A 16,731-nucleotide genomic window follows, 5' to 3' on the forward strand; every position below is an offset into this window, starting at 1 on the left:
TCCGCCTCCTGGGTTTATGCCATTCTCCTGCCTCAGCCTCCCGAGTAGCTGGGACTACAGGCGCCCGCCACCTCATCTGGCTAGTTTTTTTGCATTTTTTTAGTAGAGACAGGGTTTCACCATGTTAGCCAGGATGGTCTCGATCTCCTGACCTCGTGATCCGCCCGTCTCGGCCTCCCAAAGTGCTGGGATTACAGGCGTGAGCCACCGCGCCCGGCCCCCTTTGTCTTTTTTTAAAGTGATTTGCCTGGGTAATTGACTGACAGAACAGGACTTCGAGGCTCTGGCCAGGGATACCCCCGGATGGGTTCTCAAAATTCCGAGACCCAGAATTTTGCCTCCAACTGCTGGATCTGAGCAATTTACTTTCTGTTTCTCCCCCACGGCTCCAGTTTGAGAGGTCCTTTGCCAGTTCCTTCTACACCAGACACTAATTGGTAAGGTTTACCCCTACTTGTCTGTCCTGTGCTACCCAGGAAACTCAGGTCCGCAGTTCCGGTCCCCTGGGGACAATCAGGACCATCAGGGACCTTGGGAGGGTGATGTTCAGGGATGCCTGACCTCTCCCCTCAGTCTACCTCCTCTTGAGAGGATCTCCCATCTCTGCCCTTTTTCTGGGGATGCCTAGTCCAATGGCAGACACCCCTGACCTTCCCTTGTCAAATCTCAATGGGCTCCAATCAATCTCAAATTCCTCCTTCCTCCCCTCTAGGTTTCCTGATTTGTAAACTTTCTAAACTTGGTATAAAGGGGGACATTAAAGTGAAGTGTCTTATATTCTTTTGCAATACTGCCTGGCCTCAGTACAAATTGGACAAGGGCAACCACTGGCCTGAAAACGGTACATTCGACCACCAAGTTTTAAGGGATTTAGATAACTTCATTTATCGAAATAGCAAACGGCAAGAAGTTCCTTCATTTACCTTTGCTCACGTCTTTCCCTCTGCCAAGATTGTTCCCCACAGCTCTAATTCGTTCCTCAATCTCTGTTGTTGGCATAAAGGGCATTCAGAAAACTCCCTTCCAAACACCCCCCTTATATTGTTCCTTTTGGGACGTCACCCCATACATTCCTTCCTGTTAATCCCACATTGCCCTGTGCCTCTTCTAAGTAGAGACCTGTTGTACAAATGAGTGGCTTCCTCCACCTTAGGGCTCTTGGCCAAAGCCATCCTCACTTACTTTTATGCCAGGAACCAAAATTCTCCCTACCTGAAGATAAGGAGCCAACACCTGACCTTAGCATTATCACTCAAACCAATCCTATTGTTTGGGACACAAATTATCCAATCGTGGCGGCCCACCGCTCCCCAATAAAATTTCATTAAAGGATCCTTCTCATTAGATTACAGTCTGACAGTATTCCCTCAGCCCTGAGAAGCTTCGGGGACTCACGCCCATCGTCTCCCAACTGTTAACTGCCAACATCCTCATTCCAACCCATTCCCCTCATAACACCCCTACTCTCCCCATCTGGAAACTGGACGGGTCCTACCGGCTTCTCCAGGACCTTCATCAAATCAATTCTGCTGTCATCCCTACACACCCAGTCATTCCTAATCCCTATACACTCCTCTCCAGAATCACCCCTCATACCAGCCATTTTTCAGTACTAGACCTTAAAGATGCCTTTTTCGCTATACCTCTACACCCTTCCTCCCAAAACCTGTTTGCTTTTACCCGATGGATCCAGATACCAACATTTCTCAACAGCTCATATGGACTGTCCTCCCCCAGGGTTTCAGGTACAGCCCCCCAACTTTTTTGGACAAGCCCTTCAAGCAGACCTCTCTAAGCTTTGCCAAACACCTCGCATCCTCCTTCACTATGTCGATGACCTGCTGCTCTGTTCCCCTTCAGAGGAACTCTCTATTCAGCATACTGTCACCCTTTTAAACTCCCTCACCCAGTACAGCTACCAGGTGTCCAAAAAAAAAAAAGGCCCAATTAGCTTCCTCCAGAGTTTCATACCTGGGCCTCATGATTACCCGTGCCACTTGGGAAATTCCCTCAGCACACAAGCAGATGGTCCAGAGCATCCCATTCCCTCATACCAAAAGAGACTGTCTGTCTTTCTTGGGACTCATCGGGTATTTCCAGCTATGAATTGCCAATTTTGTAGTTATTGCCAAGTCATTATAGGAGGCCTCAAAGGGAAACCTTGCTGAGCTTATTGTCCCTACCCCTGAACTTCATCATGCTTTGTCCCACCTAAAAGAAGCTCTAACCCGGGCCCCTGCTTTGGGTCTCCTTAACCCCAGCTGACCTTTCCATTTATACTTACACAGCTCCCAAAACTGAGCGTTAGGCCTTTTGGCCCAGTCCACAGGGGACTCTCTTCAACCTGTTGCATACTTCTCCAAGCAGCTAGATGTTATCTATAAAAGTTGGCCTCTTTGCCTGAAAATTTTAGCCACAGCCTCTTTAATTATCCCAGAGGCGCAAAAGTTCACCTTCTATAAACCCCGGCAAGTTTATTCATCACATGACTTGCAAGATATGCTCAGCCACAGGGCACTTCAAACAGTATCCCCTTCCTGCATCCAGACCCAGCACTCAACCATTCTCCAATCCTTTCTCTCCCTCCGTAGATGCTCCCCTCCCAACCCCACCACCCTTGTACCCTCAACACCCCTCTTAGAGTCATCCCTGCACTCCTGCACCAATATCACTGATGACTCCCTTATCACGTTCCATCATTTAACCAACACACCTATAAAGGGAGCTCCAGGCTGGTTTCTAGACAGCAGTGTGTCCAGAGTTCCTCCTTTCTCAGCAGGGTATGCTATCATGGAAGGATGCAGTGATGACATCCCCGTCCTCCCTCCCTAAAGAGTCGTAGAAGCCTCTACCTTACCAGCAGGCACATCTTCCCAGCAGGCAGAGCTAATAGCCATAACCAGGGCCCTAACCCTAGCAGCAGGAAAACAGGTCAATATTTACACCGACTCCAAATATGCATAGGACATCATTCATTCCAGTGCCCAAATTTGGAGTGAATGCAGTTTCCTCACCACAAAGTGAACCCCGTTTGTTAATGGAAAGCTCATTCACCATTTGTTACAGGCTGCCTTGCTCCCAAAATGTGGCAATAATTCACTGCAGGCAACACCAATCAAATGAGGGTCATATTTCCTTAGGAAATCACAAGGCTGACAAATGAGCCACAATGGCCTCAGCAAATCAAGAAATTCCCCAATATCTTTTTTTTTTTTTTTTGAGATGGAGTCTCGCTCTGTCCTCTGTCACCCAGGCTGGAATGCAGTGGGGCGATCTTGGCTCACTGCAACCCTCTGCCTCCCAGGTTCACCTGCCTCAGCCTCCCTAGTAGCTGGGAATACAGGCGCCCGCCACCATGCCCAACTAATTTTTTGTATTTTTAGTAGAGAGGGGGTTTCACTATGTTTGCCAGGCGGGTCTCAATCTCCTGACCTCAGGTGATTTGCCCGCCTCAGCCTCCCAAAGTGCTGGGATTACAGGCGTGAGGCCAGTATATTTTTCCTTTAACCTGGAACAACCCTCTCTTTTACCTGCTTCAACAAACACAATAATTGGCTGCTGCTGGGGCACTTTTTTTTTTTTGAGATGGAGCCTCACTCTTGTCACCCAGGCTGGAGTGCAGTGGCATGATCTCAGCCCATTGCAGCCTCCGCCTCCTGGGTTCAAGCAATTATCCTGCCTCAGCCTCCCGAGTAGCTGGGATTACAGGTGCCTACCACCATGCCCGGCTAATGTTTTGTACTTTTAGTAGAGATGGGTTTTTGCCATGTTGGGCAGGCTGGTCTCGAACTCCTGACCTCAGGTGATCCGATCCGCCTGCCTCAGCCACATTACAGGCGTGAGCCACTGCGGCCAGGGCACTTTTTTAAGCTCCCTATTGCTTCATCAGTAATAAGCTGCTCCTCCCAGAAGCAGACAGGAACGCCATCCTCCAGGACATTCATGACAATTTCATGCCAATCAGTTCTCTATCCAACAATTCCTGGACATCCACATCTACAAGACCCCAGAAATAAAAGCACAGCTTAAACCATTTCTCAACAATGCCCCATATGTCAAAGGGTCTCCCCTCAATCAAATTTAAAACCCCCTCTTTTCCAACCCATCAAACCCGAGGACATCTGCCAGGACAAGATTGGCAGGTTAACTTCACCCATATGCCCCCTGTGAGGAGGCTCCGATTTCTCCTTGTGTTAGTAAATGCCTTTTCAGGACGTGTTGAGGCTTTCCCTACCACCAATCAAAGAGCCTCTACTGTGGCCACCAAACTACTCACAGAAATCGTCCCCAGATTCGGGGTCCCCTCTTCATTGCAATCTGGTAATGGTCTCGAATTCACCATCCAAATCACCTCAAATATATATACATATTTGAGACCGAGTTTTGCTCTTGTTGCCCAGGTTGGAGTGCAATGGTATAATCTCAGCTCACTGCAACCTCTGCCTCCCGGGTTCAAGCAATTCTCCTGCCTCAACCTCTTGAGTAGGTGGGATTACAGGTGCCCACCACCACGCCCAGATAATTTTTTGTATTTTTAATAGAGAAGGGGTTTCACCATATTGGCCAGGCTGGTCTCGAACTCCTGACCTCAGGTGATCCACCCGCCTTGGCCTCCCAAAGTGCTGGGATTACAGGCATGAGCCACCAGGCCCGGCCTCCCCAAATCTTATAAAAGCCCTTCATATTACCTAGAAATTCCATATTCCTTACTGACCTCCATCTTCTGGGAAGGTAGAAAGGATGAATGGTATTCTAAAAAATACTCTCACAAAATTCTCCTTACAAACCCACAAAGACTGGACCACCTTATTGCCCTTCGTCCTTCTCAAAATTAGGGCTCTCCCTCGCAAACCCCTAATGATTAGCGCATTTAATTCATGTCCGGGAGACTTCTGGCCTCTTTTACGCCATCTCAAAAATCCCCTTCACCGCCCGATTCCCTCGTTACTCCGCTCCTACAGGCAGTCCGAAGTTTCATTTGGAAATATGTGAACCATACCTTACCCCAATCACTCCCAAGCATAGATGACCCCTCTCTCCATCAGGGAGACTAGGTTCTCCAAACCCCAAGAGAAATCCCCGGCAACCCTCTTAACCCAAGCGGGACGGCCCTTATTAGATTATTCTAGCTACCCCATGGCCACTAAGCTCAAGGGAATTCCTAATCGGTTCCACCCCTGATCCCTCAAAAAACCATCCAGCCCCCCACCAACTCAGAGTAAAACCCTCTCAATCTTTTCCTGTGTTTCCACGGGGCCTACATCTGTCTGCCTAACCAGGATTCCCAAAGAAGAAACTTCCACCTAAACCTCTCTATTAAAAGCCTATCACCTGGGCGCAGTGGCTCATGCCTGTAATCCCAACACTTTGGGAGGCCGAGGCAGGTGGATCACGAGATCAGGAGCTCGAGACCAGCCTGACCAACATGGTGAAACCCCATCTCTACTAAAAATACAAAACTTAGCCAGTCATGGTGGTCCGCGCCTGTAATCTCAGCTACTCAGGGGGCTGAGACAGGAGAATTGCTTGAACCCGGGAGATGGAGGTTGCGGTGAGCTGAGATCGTGCCACTGCACTCCAGCCTGGTGACAGAGACGGACTCCATCTCAAATATAAAAATAAATAAAAGCCTATCAATCTTCTATGTCGCTTTGTCCCTACAATTTTCGCCTCTTCCTCACGCTCCTTAGCTCAGATGTTACCTTGTCCCCTCACAAGGAGCCTCTAGTTTCCCCTAATCAAATCTTTAACCTTCTGTGGGACTTATGGCTTCAAGGTACCTCCTAGGATCTCTCCCCCACCCAAATAACTTTCTTTTCCTTCTGCCTGATGTTCCTTCTCCCCTAAGTTTACTTTTCCTCACTACAATGGGATCTTCAGCCCGCATCAAGTCACTCCTCATCGCTAAGCCTCTGGAACGTTCTTTGAATCTCACTCAGCTCCTGCTGGGGCAAGCTAATACTTCCTATGCCCATAATTGTTGGACGTGCCTATCGCTCTCCTCGTTGTGGGCACCTACAGCCCTACCGGCTCTTCTCCCTACAACGTTAACTCAAAAAACGTTCCTGACTTATAAACTCCAAAAGCGGTCTTCCTTCTTTGAAAGGGCAGACACTCTACTTGGCAATTACCCTACCCAATTTGCTAACCAAGCCAACAAACTGTTCCAAACATATTATAACTCTGTAACAAAATATGCCCACGGCCAGGTGCTGTGGCTCATGCCTGTAATCCCAACACTTTGGGAGGCGAGGTGGGCAGATGGTTTGAGGTCGGGAGTTCAGGAGCAGCCTGACCAACATGGTGAAACCCCATCTCTACTAAAAATACGAAATTTTAGCCGGATGTGGTGGCGCACACCTGTAATCCCAGCTACTCGGGGGGCCGAGGCAGGAGAACTGCTTGAACCCGGGAGGCAGAGGTTGCAGTGAGCCAAGATGGCAACACTGCACTCCAGCCTGGGCAACAGAGCGAGACCCCATCTCAAAAACAAAACACAAAATATGCTCCCCCGCCCCCTCTGTTGAAGGACCCTTTACTCTTCATATTCCTCTCCTTCAACGGGCTCCACTCTGTTTTTCAGCCACACAGGGCACGTCCCCCGTAGGATCCCTCACTTCAGGAGAATGTAACAAAACCATTTCTATCCAGCACCCTACAGACCATCAAACTAACCAGGTTGAATACCAAGTTTCACCAGAGGCCAACGGGTTGTTCCTCCAACGAGTTCGCTTTACAGAGCCCCCAACAGTCACAGCTACCTCCTTTAATCGCTCTGTCCCCAACACACATCTCTATCCGTGGCTATCCAAAACTGGTGCCACTTCAGATCGCATCAAATGTTCAAAGGTCGACTCCAAACACATCTTCACAATCATCAGAACCTCCTTGCGTCTACACTGTCTGTTTGGAGCCAAGAACCCACCACAAAACAACCAAAGGCCCTTAATCCACCTTTTTTCCCTTCATATCTCTACCTGCATTTCCGAAGCAGGCTTGTCTTTCCTGCGTGGCACCAACACTTACCTCCGCCTCCCAACCAATTGGACAGGCACCTGTACTCTGGCCCCGCTTTCTTCAGTCTTCGGAATAATTCCCCCTAACCCATCCCTGCCGGTGCCTTCCACTCAGCATGCCAACAGACATCGCCTTATTGGCTATTCTGGGCATCAGCTCAGGCATTGGTTTAAGAGCTGGGGGATTAGCCACTTCACTCTCATATTTTAAGGCTCTCTCCACAGACCTACAAGAATCCTCAGAATATATGGCCAAGGGCCTTGTAAGAATTCAAGACCAGCTAGACTCCCTAGCGGGAGAAGTCCTCCAAAACCAGAGAGGACTCGACCTCCTTACAACAGAGAAGGGAGGTCTCTGCCTCTCTCGAGGGGAAGAATGCTGCTTCTATGTCAACCAGACAGGTTTGGTAAGGGATGCCATCCAAAACTTCAGGAAAGAGCTCAAAGAATGAGGGAGCGACAAGAAAACCAAATCAGTTCCTGGTTCAATGTTCCCCACCAACAGGATCACAGCCATCTCACAGCTGCCTCCCAATAACATCTGAAGACGGTGCTACTCCTCCAGTCAATCCTAAACCAGCAATCTCACGGCCCCCTTTCAGCAGGAAGTAGCCAGAAAAATCATGCCAGCCCATCTCCCTATCTCACCAAAGAGTCTGGATTGATAGGACAAGACTGCTGCCATCTTAACGAGACTCCACCATCTTTTTTTTTTTTTTTTTTTTTTGAGAAGGAGTTTCACTCTTGTTGCCCAGGCTAGAGTGCAGTGGCACAATCTCTGCTCACCTCAACCTCCACCTTCTGGGTTCAAGCGATTCTCCTGTCTCAGCCTCCCGAGTAGCTGGGATTACAGGCACAAACCACCACGCCGGGCTAATTTTGTATTTTTAGTAGAAATGGGGTTTCTCTATGTTGGTCAGGCTGGTCTGGAACTCCCGACCTCAGGTGATCAGGTGAGCCCACCTTGATCTCCCAAAGTGCTGGGATTACAGGCATGAGCCACTGGGCCCAGCCTCCACCATCTTTTTTTTTTTTTTTTTTTTTTTTGAGACAGAGTCTCGCTCTGTCGCCCAGGCTGGAGTGCAGTGGCCGGATCTCAGCTCACTGCAAGCTCCGCCTCCCGGGTTCACGCCATTCTCCTGCCTCAGCCTCCCCAGTAGCTGGGACTACAGGCACCCGCCACCTCGCCCGGCTAGTTTTTTGTATTTTTTTAGTAGAGACGGGGTTTCACCGTGTCAGCCAGGATGGTCTCGATCTCCTGACCTCGTGATCCGCCCGCCTCGGCCTCCCAAAGTGCTGGGATTACAGGCTTGAGCCACCGCGCCCGGCCGCCTCCACCATCTTAAAGTATCAAGTTTCCATGTCCGAAAATGTCAGCCCCGCCCATAGCTTCAACAGAGCATAGGCCCTAACTGCAACAGAGCCTAACAAAGTCCCCAGTAGTCATAACTACCCAGCCTTTCCCCAATTCCTTCCCAATAGGATCTTCTTTCAAAGCGCACTTCCTCCACCCCGCTCTTTAAAAAGCCTCAGGTTGTAAGAGTAGCTTGCTCCAGACCCTGCCGGCCAGAGCCCTTCTCAGGTTTACTCTCAATAAATCCATCTCCACTGTAGAGCTATCTTCTCCCTGATTCTTTCCTTTTTTTTTTTTTTTTTTTGAGATGGAGTTTCACTCTTGTTGCCCAGGCTAGAGTGCAGTAGTGTGATCTCCGCTCACTGCAACCTCTGCCTTCCGGGTTCAAGTGATTGTCCTGCCTCAGCCTCCCTAGTAGCTGGGATTGTAGGTGTCTGCCACCACACCCAGATAATTTTTTGTATTTAGTAGAGATGGGGTTTCACCATGTTGGCCGGACTGGTCTCCAACTCTTGACAAGTGATCCACCCGCCTCGACCTCCTAGTGTGCTGGGATTACAGGAGTGAGCCACTGCTACTGGCCGCTTTCCTTAATCTTTCTATCCCAACAAGATCAAACCTGGAACTCCATTCCACCTGGGAGGTAAGAGGCCCAGGTGCCGTCCGTTTGTCCGGGGTGAGCGGGGGCTCAGTACATTTAACACAACAGCAAATTGGCCTCAGGTCTCAAAGTGGGGTTCGATGTCAGCTCTCAGGAGTTAGTTTCTGATGTGCACACAGCACATGTAACTGGGCTGTATGCACACATACAAATCTGGGGCTAAATCTGCAGCCCTGGAAGGGGCCCTATGCCTCCCTAGGAAGGCAGAGAGTGTGGGGAGGAGGGAAGAGGGGGGCAGGGGTTAGTCCTGGGGCAGGGAGGGCGGTGCTGCCCATGGGAGCCACAGCCTGGGTGGGTAGAACCAGATGTGAGCTTTATCCGCCTCCTTCCCTGCCAGCTCTATCTCTTCTGGAGATGTGGGAGCTCAGTGTTCTCGCCTCTGCCTCCCTGGGGGATTCTATCTGCAGCTCCTACCACCAACTCCCACTCCCCCACTCCTACCCAACTCCAGTGCCAGGTTCAGCAGGCAGAGGGGAGAGGGGAGGCCGAATGGGGGGCTCCCCCTGGGGGCAGCAGACAGGAGACCTGACCCTGCTGGGCCCAGCTTCTCAGCTGGTTTTCTCATCTTTCCTGGAGGGCTGGACTAAGTCTCCGCCTTCGTTCCTGAGCACCTACTATGTACTGGCCCCATGCAAATGCTGTGGATACCTCTGTGGACAGGATAGGCTCACTGTATAGTGAAACAGACATGAATCAAAGAGACCCACAAATGTGTGCTATGATGGCGAGACTACAGGCAGCTCAGCGTAAAGGCCCTAAACCAGCCACAGACATCAGGGAAGGCTTCTGGGAGGAAGTGACATGGTTGAGTTGAAAGCAAAGGTTAGGGCTAAGAAGAGTGAGTGGAGGGAGGAGAAGAATAGGGAGCAGGGGGAACTGTGAGCTGGCTTATATGAGGGGAGACAGAAGAAGGGTTTGCTGTTGAGGGAAGGGCAGGTCGATGTGGCAAAAGCAAAGTGGTGGCAGGGGGTCTGCTAGGGCCCTGGTTGAGTGGGGTCTTGCAGGACCTGGGCACCAGTAGAATCCAGCCCACAATGTCCCCATCCCCCAGTTGAACAAACTCATAGGATGGGACCCAAAGAAGCAGGAAGACCCGAACTCAGTGGCTCACGCCTGTAATCCCAGCACTTTGGGAGGCCAAGGTGGGCGGATCACCTGAGGTCAGGAGTTCTAGACCAGCCTGGCCAACATGGCAAAAACCCATCTCTACTAAAAATACAAAAATTAGCCGGGCATGATAGTGCACACCTGTAGTCCCAGCTACTCGGGAGGCTGAGACAGAAGAGTCACTTGAACCCAGGAGGCAGAGGTTGCAGTGAGCCGAGATTGCACCACTGCACTCTAGCCTGGGAGATAAAGTAAGACTCTGTCCCCTACCCACCTCCTGCCAAAAAAAAAAAAGCAAGAGGGCTTAGTTGGGGTTAGAAGAAAATCTCAGCCTGGATTTCAGATCCTACCATGAATGGACTGGCCAGAGACAGAAACAGAAATTGGAAGCTAGGCTCCGAAGAGGCCTGATGGATGGGGCTGGCCCCAAAGTGGATGAGGAGTAGAAAGGGCCTGTGATCCATTCCCCTAGAGTATCCTTTCTTCCCACTACCTTAGTAAAACTCCTATGCAACCTTCAGGACCGAATCTAAATGCGCCGTCTGCTGTAAAGACTTAACAGACCCTCCCAGGCTTTACCCCATCTCTGATTTCATTCACATTTCACCTGTGTCTTCTTTTTTTTTTGAGACGGAGTCTCACTCTGTCGCCCAGGCTGGAGTGCAGTGGCGCGATCTCGGCTCACTGCAAACTCCGCTTCCCGGGTTCACGCCATTCTCCTGCCTCAGCCTCCTGAGTAGCTGGGACTACAGGCGCCCGCCACCGCGCCCGGCTAACTTTGTATTTTTAGTAGAGACGGGGTTTCACTGTGGTCTCAATCTCCTGACCTTGTGATCCGCCCACCTTGGCCTCCCAAAGTGCTGGGATTACAGGCGTGAGCCACCGCGCCTGGCACCTGTGTCTTCTAAAACAGTAATCCTTCTTTATTCCCTCTTTTCCCCTTCCTTTCCCTCCCCTCCCCTCCCTCCCTCCCTTCTTTCCTTCCTTCCTTCCTTCCTTCCTTCCTTCCTTCCTTCCTTCCTTCCTTCCTTCCTTCCTTCCTTCCTTCTTTCCCTCTTCTCACTCTTTCTTCTCTTTCTTTCTCTCCTTCCTTGCTGCATCACCAGGCTGGAGTACAGTGGCACAATCATAGCTCACTGCAACCCCTGCCTCCCAGGCTCAAGAGATCCTCCCACCTCAGCCTCCTGAGTAGCTGGACTACAGGCGTGTGCCACCACATCTGGCTAATTTTTTTTTTTTTTTTTTTTTGTAGCGACAGGGTTTTGTCATGTTGCCCAGGTTGGTCTTGAACTCCTGGGCCCAAGCTATCTGCCTGCCTAGGCCTCCCAAAGTGCTGGGATTACAGGTGTGAGCCACCACACCCCACCCACAACCGTGATCTCTTATTGAACATCTATTATGTGTCAGGAACTTGCTGAGCACTTTACCTCAGAGAGGGGAGAGGGGAGTGTGCCACACCGGGGGTCCCACACCGGGGGAGAGGCAGGGCCAGGCCAGGGGCCCAGGACTCCTGACTCTTGAGGCCTGTGCTCTGAATCACAGAGCTGAACAGCCTCTTTCTATGCTCCTTCATTACCTTTGCAGGGACGCTCTTCCTTGCTCTTCCCAGTTAGATGGTAGCTAGCTGTCTCCTCCAAGAGTCCTCCCAGGGCCGGTCCGTGCCTCCTCCACTCTCCACCACATTCTCTGGCCCATCGTTCATAGCTCTTTTCATAACCACAACGACCTCTTTCTTTGTTTACATGATTATTGTCTCTCTCCCCAACTAGACTGTGATTCCCAGAGGGCAGGGGCCGTGCATGTTACTCACTGCTGTGCCTGTGTTAAAGAGGATTTGGTTGTGCTTCAAATAGGGCAGACCTCAAATAACACTGGTTTAAACAATCAAGGGTTTATTTCTTGCTCAAGTAAATCTAAGCAGTGCAGGGCTGGTAGGGGCTTCATGGCCCCTGGGGGCTCCAGTTCCTATTGCTTTGTTGCTCTGCTATTCTCAACACACGGCTTCAACCTCACAGTGCACAACAGCTGCTCCTGCTCCAGACTCCATGCTCACATTCTGGTCAGCAGAAAGGCGAAAAAGGGGAGAAGGGATTGCCTCTGTCCTTTAAAGAAAACTTCCAGGATGTGGTCCAAACCACTTCTCCTGGCATCTTATTGGCCAGAACCTGATCACATGGCTACATCTAGCAGCAAGGGATGCTGGGAAATGTAGTTTTGGGTCAGGTGGCCATATGCCCAGCTAAGGATGGGGTAGGCTATTCTTTTTTTTTTTTTTTTTTGAGACAGAGTCTCGCTCTGTCGCCCAGGCTGGAGTGCAGTGGCGCAATCTCGGCTCACTGCAAGCTCCGCCTCCCGGGTTCACGCCATTCTTCGGCCTCAGCCTCCCGAGTAGCTGGGACTACAGGCGCCTGCCACTGCGCCCGGCTAATTTTTTTCTATTTTTAGTAGAGACGGGGTTTCACCATGGTCTCGATCTCCTGATTGTGATCCGCCCGCCTCGGCCTTCCAAAGTGTTGGGATTACAGGCGTGAGCCACCGCGCCCGGCCTAGGCTATTCTTATGGAAGAGGAGAGAAGAGACCCAGCAGCCTATGTCACAGTCCCCACCTCCTGGTTCTTAATAATAATAGTAGTAGTAATAATAATAATAGCTGATATATATTTAGTACTTTACTTTGTAGTAATTCATTTAATCCTTGCAATAACACTCAAGGTGGGGAAACAGAGGAACGGTATTGGTCAAATAACCTACCCAAGGCCACCCGGCTGGTAAATAGCAGAGCTAAGATTTCAATCTAAGGCCACCTGGTTCCAGAGCTGACACTCTCTCCTTCTCCACCATCCCTGCTTAATCACTATAGAGTGGATGACTCAACCTATTGAATTTGCTCTTGTCTGTATGGGCCTCTTAAAGGGGCAAGGCACAGAACAATGTAGGTTCCTCGCCCTGCCCCTTCGGCTGGCCCAGGGCCTGAGCTGTGGCCTCCAGGGCTGAGCCTGGCCTGATGCAAGAGGACTTAGAGAGGCCAGCTCCTGGAGGGGCGGGAGTTTTGCTCCTGACAGGGGAAGGAAGGGCGGGGACATCTATGATGGAGGGTTCCAGAGAACCAGTGGAGAGAAGGGACATGGAGGCAACCTCTGACTTCCTTCCAAAACTGAAACTGAGTCAGTGTGAAATTAGGACGTTTCCAGGGCAGAGCAGAGCCTGGGGTGGCCCTGCCAAGACTCCTGGAGTGCCCTGATCTTAGTGGAGGTGAAGGGATGGACAGGCTCTTGTCAGGTCCCAGAGAAGCCCAGGGATGTAGCCTGCCCAGCGTGTCTCTAGCTCTCTCCCTTGGGCAGTGGCTGCTTCTTCCTGGGGACATTTTCCTACTCAGTCTGGGTTTTGTGCAGAAAGAGGAGGTCACAGGGACTCTGGAAAGACCTGACTTCCAACCTGTGGTACTACTGTCCTCTAGGGAGAGAGACCTCAGACAGTCTGAGGGTGCCACTCTCCCCGACCCAGCCCTGCCTTGGGCACCAGGACATCCACCTGTCAGGTCCCTGCAGGCTTCCCTGCAGGCTTCCCAGCTTTGCCTGGGAAGCCCAAGGCTCCTGGTTCTTGTCCACATAGCCAAGGTCCCCAGTGCCTTTCTCTGCAGTGGGTGGTTGTGACCTTTTCTGTGCTGTTGGCCGCTGTGGCATCTGGTGACACCTTTATGCCCTATCTTCTTTGTACATGCATAACAAATACATACGATTACACAGGAAACCAAGTCATGGGAAATATGGCTACCAAGATATTTTTAAAAACCACATTTAAAAACCACATTTGTGGCAGGGTGTGGTGGCTCACACCTGTAATCCCGACACTTTGGGAGTCCAAGGTGGCTGGATCAGGAGTTCCAGACCAGCCTGGCCAACATGGTGAAACCCCATCTCTACTAAAAATACAAAAATTAGCGGAGCGTGGTGGCATGTACCTGTAATCCCAGCTACTCAGGAGGCAGAAGCAGGAGAATCACTTGAACCTGAGAGGAGGTGGCTGCAGTGAGCCGAGATCGCACCACTGCACTCCAGCCTGGGTGACAGAGTGAGACTCCATCTAAAAAAGAAAAAAAAAGAAAAAATAAATCACATTTGTGATGTGATAATAAATGTGCCTCTTTACTAAGCATTAACAAGATGTGGTGGCAGGTCTGTAACGGAGTGATGAGTGAGATTTTGAGAAATCTGCACCAGCTTTGATGTGATGGGAAGACAGCCATGATTTCTGTTGGTAACAGTGCTGCAGGTCCTGCTGACTCCTGGCTTTGCTGGGTGTGATCATCATGGAAGGAAATACTAAACTGTAGTTAGACCTTAGAGAAAATGGAGGTGAGATTTTTTTCTTTCTCCATCCAAGTTCATGAATGTCCTGAGTTCTACTCATGGCATACCCCAGGTGAGGGACCTCTGTTCTGCTCCCGTAATTGGGGTGCAGACACTATGCCCAGCAAGCAGGCAGTTTTGGGGGTACAGGGAAGGGAGGTCGGTGAGGGGTTGGGGAAGAGCTGATCGCTAAGTGGGAGGAGTTCTGGACTGCACAATGGCCTGACCCCAGTAACTGAAGAATTGTGGAAATTGAGGGAGAGGGAGAAATCAACTAGCTTGCTGATTTCTCCAGCCTGGGGTCCTGGGCTGTAGAGTCCCTAACAGCAGAGGGAGGTGAGAAAGAGGGCCAACAGGGAGTGCACCAGCTGCAACTAGATGCGGCTGGGGAGAGCGTGTTGGTCACCTCTTGATAGACTGTGCTGTGGTAATGAACAACCTCCATGTCTCAGTGCCTTGGAACCACAAAGATCTTTTGGCTTGTGCTGGGTGTCAGCTGAGCTGCAAGCGAGCAGCAGTTCTCCTTCGCATCCCCTTCTCTCCAGGACCCATGCAGGGCCATGGTCTTCATGGTAGCATGGAAGCCCCATGAAGGCCCATGTCTGCTAAGCACGAGGTTTTTCCCTGGCATCCCTGCCTCTTCTAAACACGCAGGTCATGCTCAACAAGTTGCACTGACCCACAGGACCCAGGAGGGGGGCTTTGAGGGTATCCCCATCTTCCTAACAGACCCCTGAGGCTCAGAGAGGGAGTAAGAGTCCTTCTGTACTGCCTAGCAGGTACAGGGCAGGGCAGACCTTCCCTGCTCCAAGCTCCCTGGACATGCCCTTGGTCCCAGGCCCTGGAGTCCCCTCCCCTTCCAACCAGAAGGGAGATCCAGAGCCTAGTGCGGCCCAACTAATCAGCTCCTGGGACCATTCCCAAAACCAGGAGGTACTGATTCCTAGGAGAATCTGCAGAATCTGTAGGGACTTTGGAGTCCCCATCAGAGCAAGTTTCAGCTCTCCCTTAGGCCAGCTTTTACTTCTGGCAAGGGAGCAGGACCACAGGCCTGGGCCCACAGAGCCCAGCACCCTTGGGAGCATCTTTATTTATTTATTTTTGAGATAGGGTCTCACTCTGTTGCCCAGGCTGCACTGCAGTGGAGCAGTCATGGCTGACTGCAGCCTTAACCTCCCAGCCTTAAGGCCTCAAGTGATCTTCTCGCTTCAAACTAGTTGGGGACTACAGGTGTGTGCCACCACATCTGGCTAATTTTTTATTTTTTGTAGAGATGGAGTTTGCCCATCATTGTCCAAGCTGGTTTCAAATTCCTGGGCTCAAGTGGTCCTCCTGCCTTGGTCTCCCAAAGACCTCAGATCACAGGCGTGAGCCACCATGCCTAGCCATTTTTCTTTTTCTTTGAGCCTCAGGAACATCTTGATGCCTTCCCAGGAAACCTGGACAGGGTCTCCCTATGCTCTGGGCAGCAGTGATGGGCCCCATTCTTGCCCTGGGCAATGGGGGGCCATGGAGGAGGTGGTCATCACATTCAGGCTGGGGAGGAAGGACCCATTCTAGCCACAAAAGTGGATCCTTGCAACAGAGAGGCAGGAAGGTCAGAGCAAGAGAGAGGAGCCAGAAGATGCTACACACCTGGCTTTGAAGAAGGAGGATGAGGCCACAAGCCAAGGAATGTGGGCAGCCACTAGAAGCTGGAAGTGCAAGGAAACGGATTTCCCTAGGGCCTCTGGAAGCAACACGGCCCCGCTGATGTCTTGACTCTTACTCCAGACTGTAAGAGAGTAAATCTGTGTTGTTTAAGTCACTGACTTTGTGATCGGTTGTTATGGCAACAAGAGGAAATGGATGCAGGGTGTTGCTCCAGCTCTTCTCCCAGTTCCTAGCGAGCTCTGATGTTCCAGAAAGAAAATAGATGGTCTGTGTGGCCCTGCTTTGTAAATGATTAAAGGGCTGAGGGGCAGTGAGGGGAGCTTCTTAAGGCTACCAGGTCACACGGAGCCCATGTCTGGGACTTTCCATCTGTGGTTTCTCCAGGAAATGAAACTCTCCTATTTGCTGGGTGTGGCCTACAGGACGAGCAGGAGGCTCAGGATTCCAAATGAGCCGGAAAAATGTCCTTAGAAAGTAGTGTTGCTGGGTTTCTCTGTTTCAGGCTGTCTCTGCCACTGTCCCTCTTCACCAGGAGGTCTCAGAGCCCAGCGGTGACAAGCTCAGGATGGACTCCAGCTGCCCTGGGTGCCA

At 50.9% G+C, this 16,731-nt stretch overlaps 1 long non-coding RNA gene across 1 annotated transcript; it reads right to left on the reverse strand.

The window, feature by feature from the left end:
* Positions 1 to 12,013: 12,013 nt before the first annotated feature.
* Positions 12,014 to 14,566, reverse strand: LOC135967363 (uncharacterized). The gene is made up of 2 exons (XR_010581409.1): positions 14,100 to 14,566; positions 12,014 to 12,194 (listed from the first exon to the last, which is right to left on the reverse strand). It is a non-coding gene; the product is annotated as an uncharacterized lncRNA (long non-coding RNA).
* Between the last annotated feature and the right edge of the window lie 2,165 nt (positions 14,567 to 16,731).

The sequence above is a fragment of the Macaca fascicularis genome, chromosome 15 (assembly GCF_037993035.2).
Source record: "Macaca fascicularis isolate 582-1 chromosome 15, T2T-MFA8v1.1".
Classification (NCBI taxonomy): domain Eukaryota; kingdom Metazoa; phylum Chordata; class Mammalia; order Primates; family Cercopithecidae; genus Macaca; species Macaca fascicularis.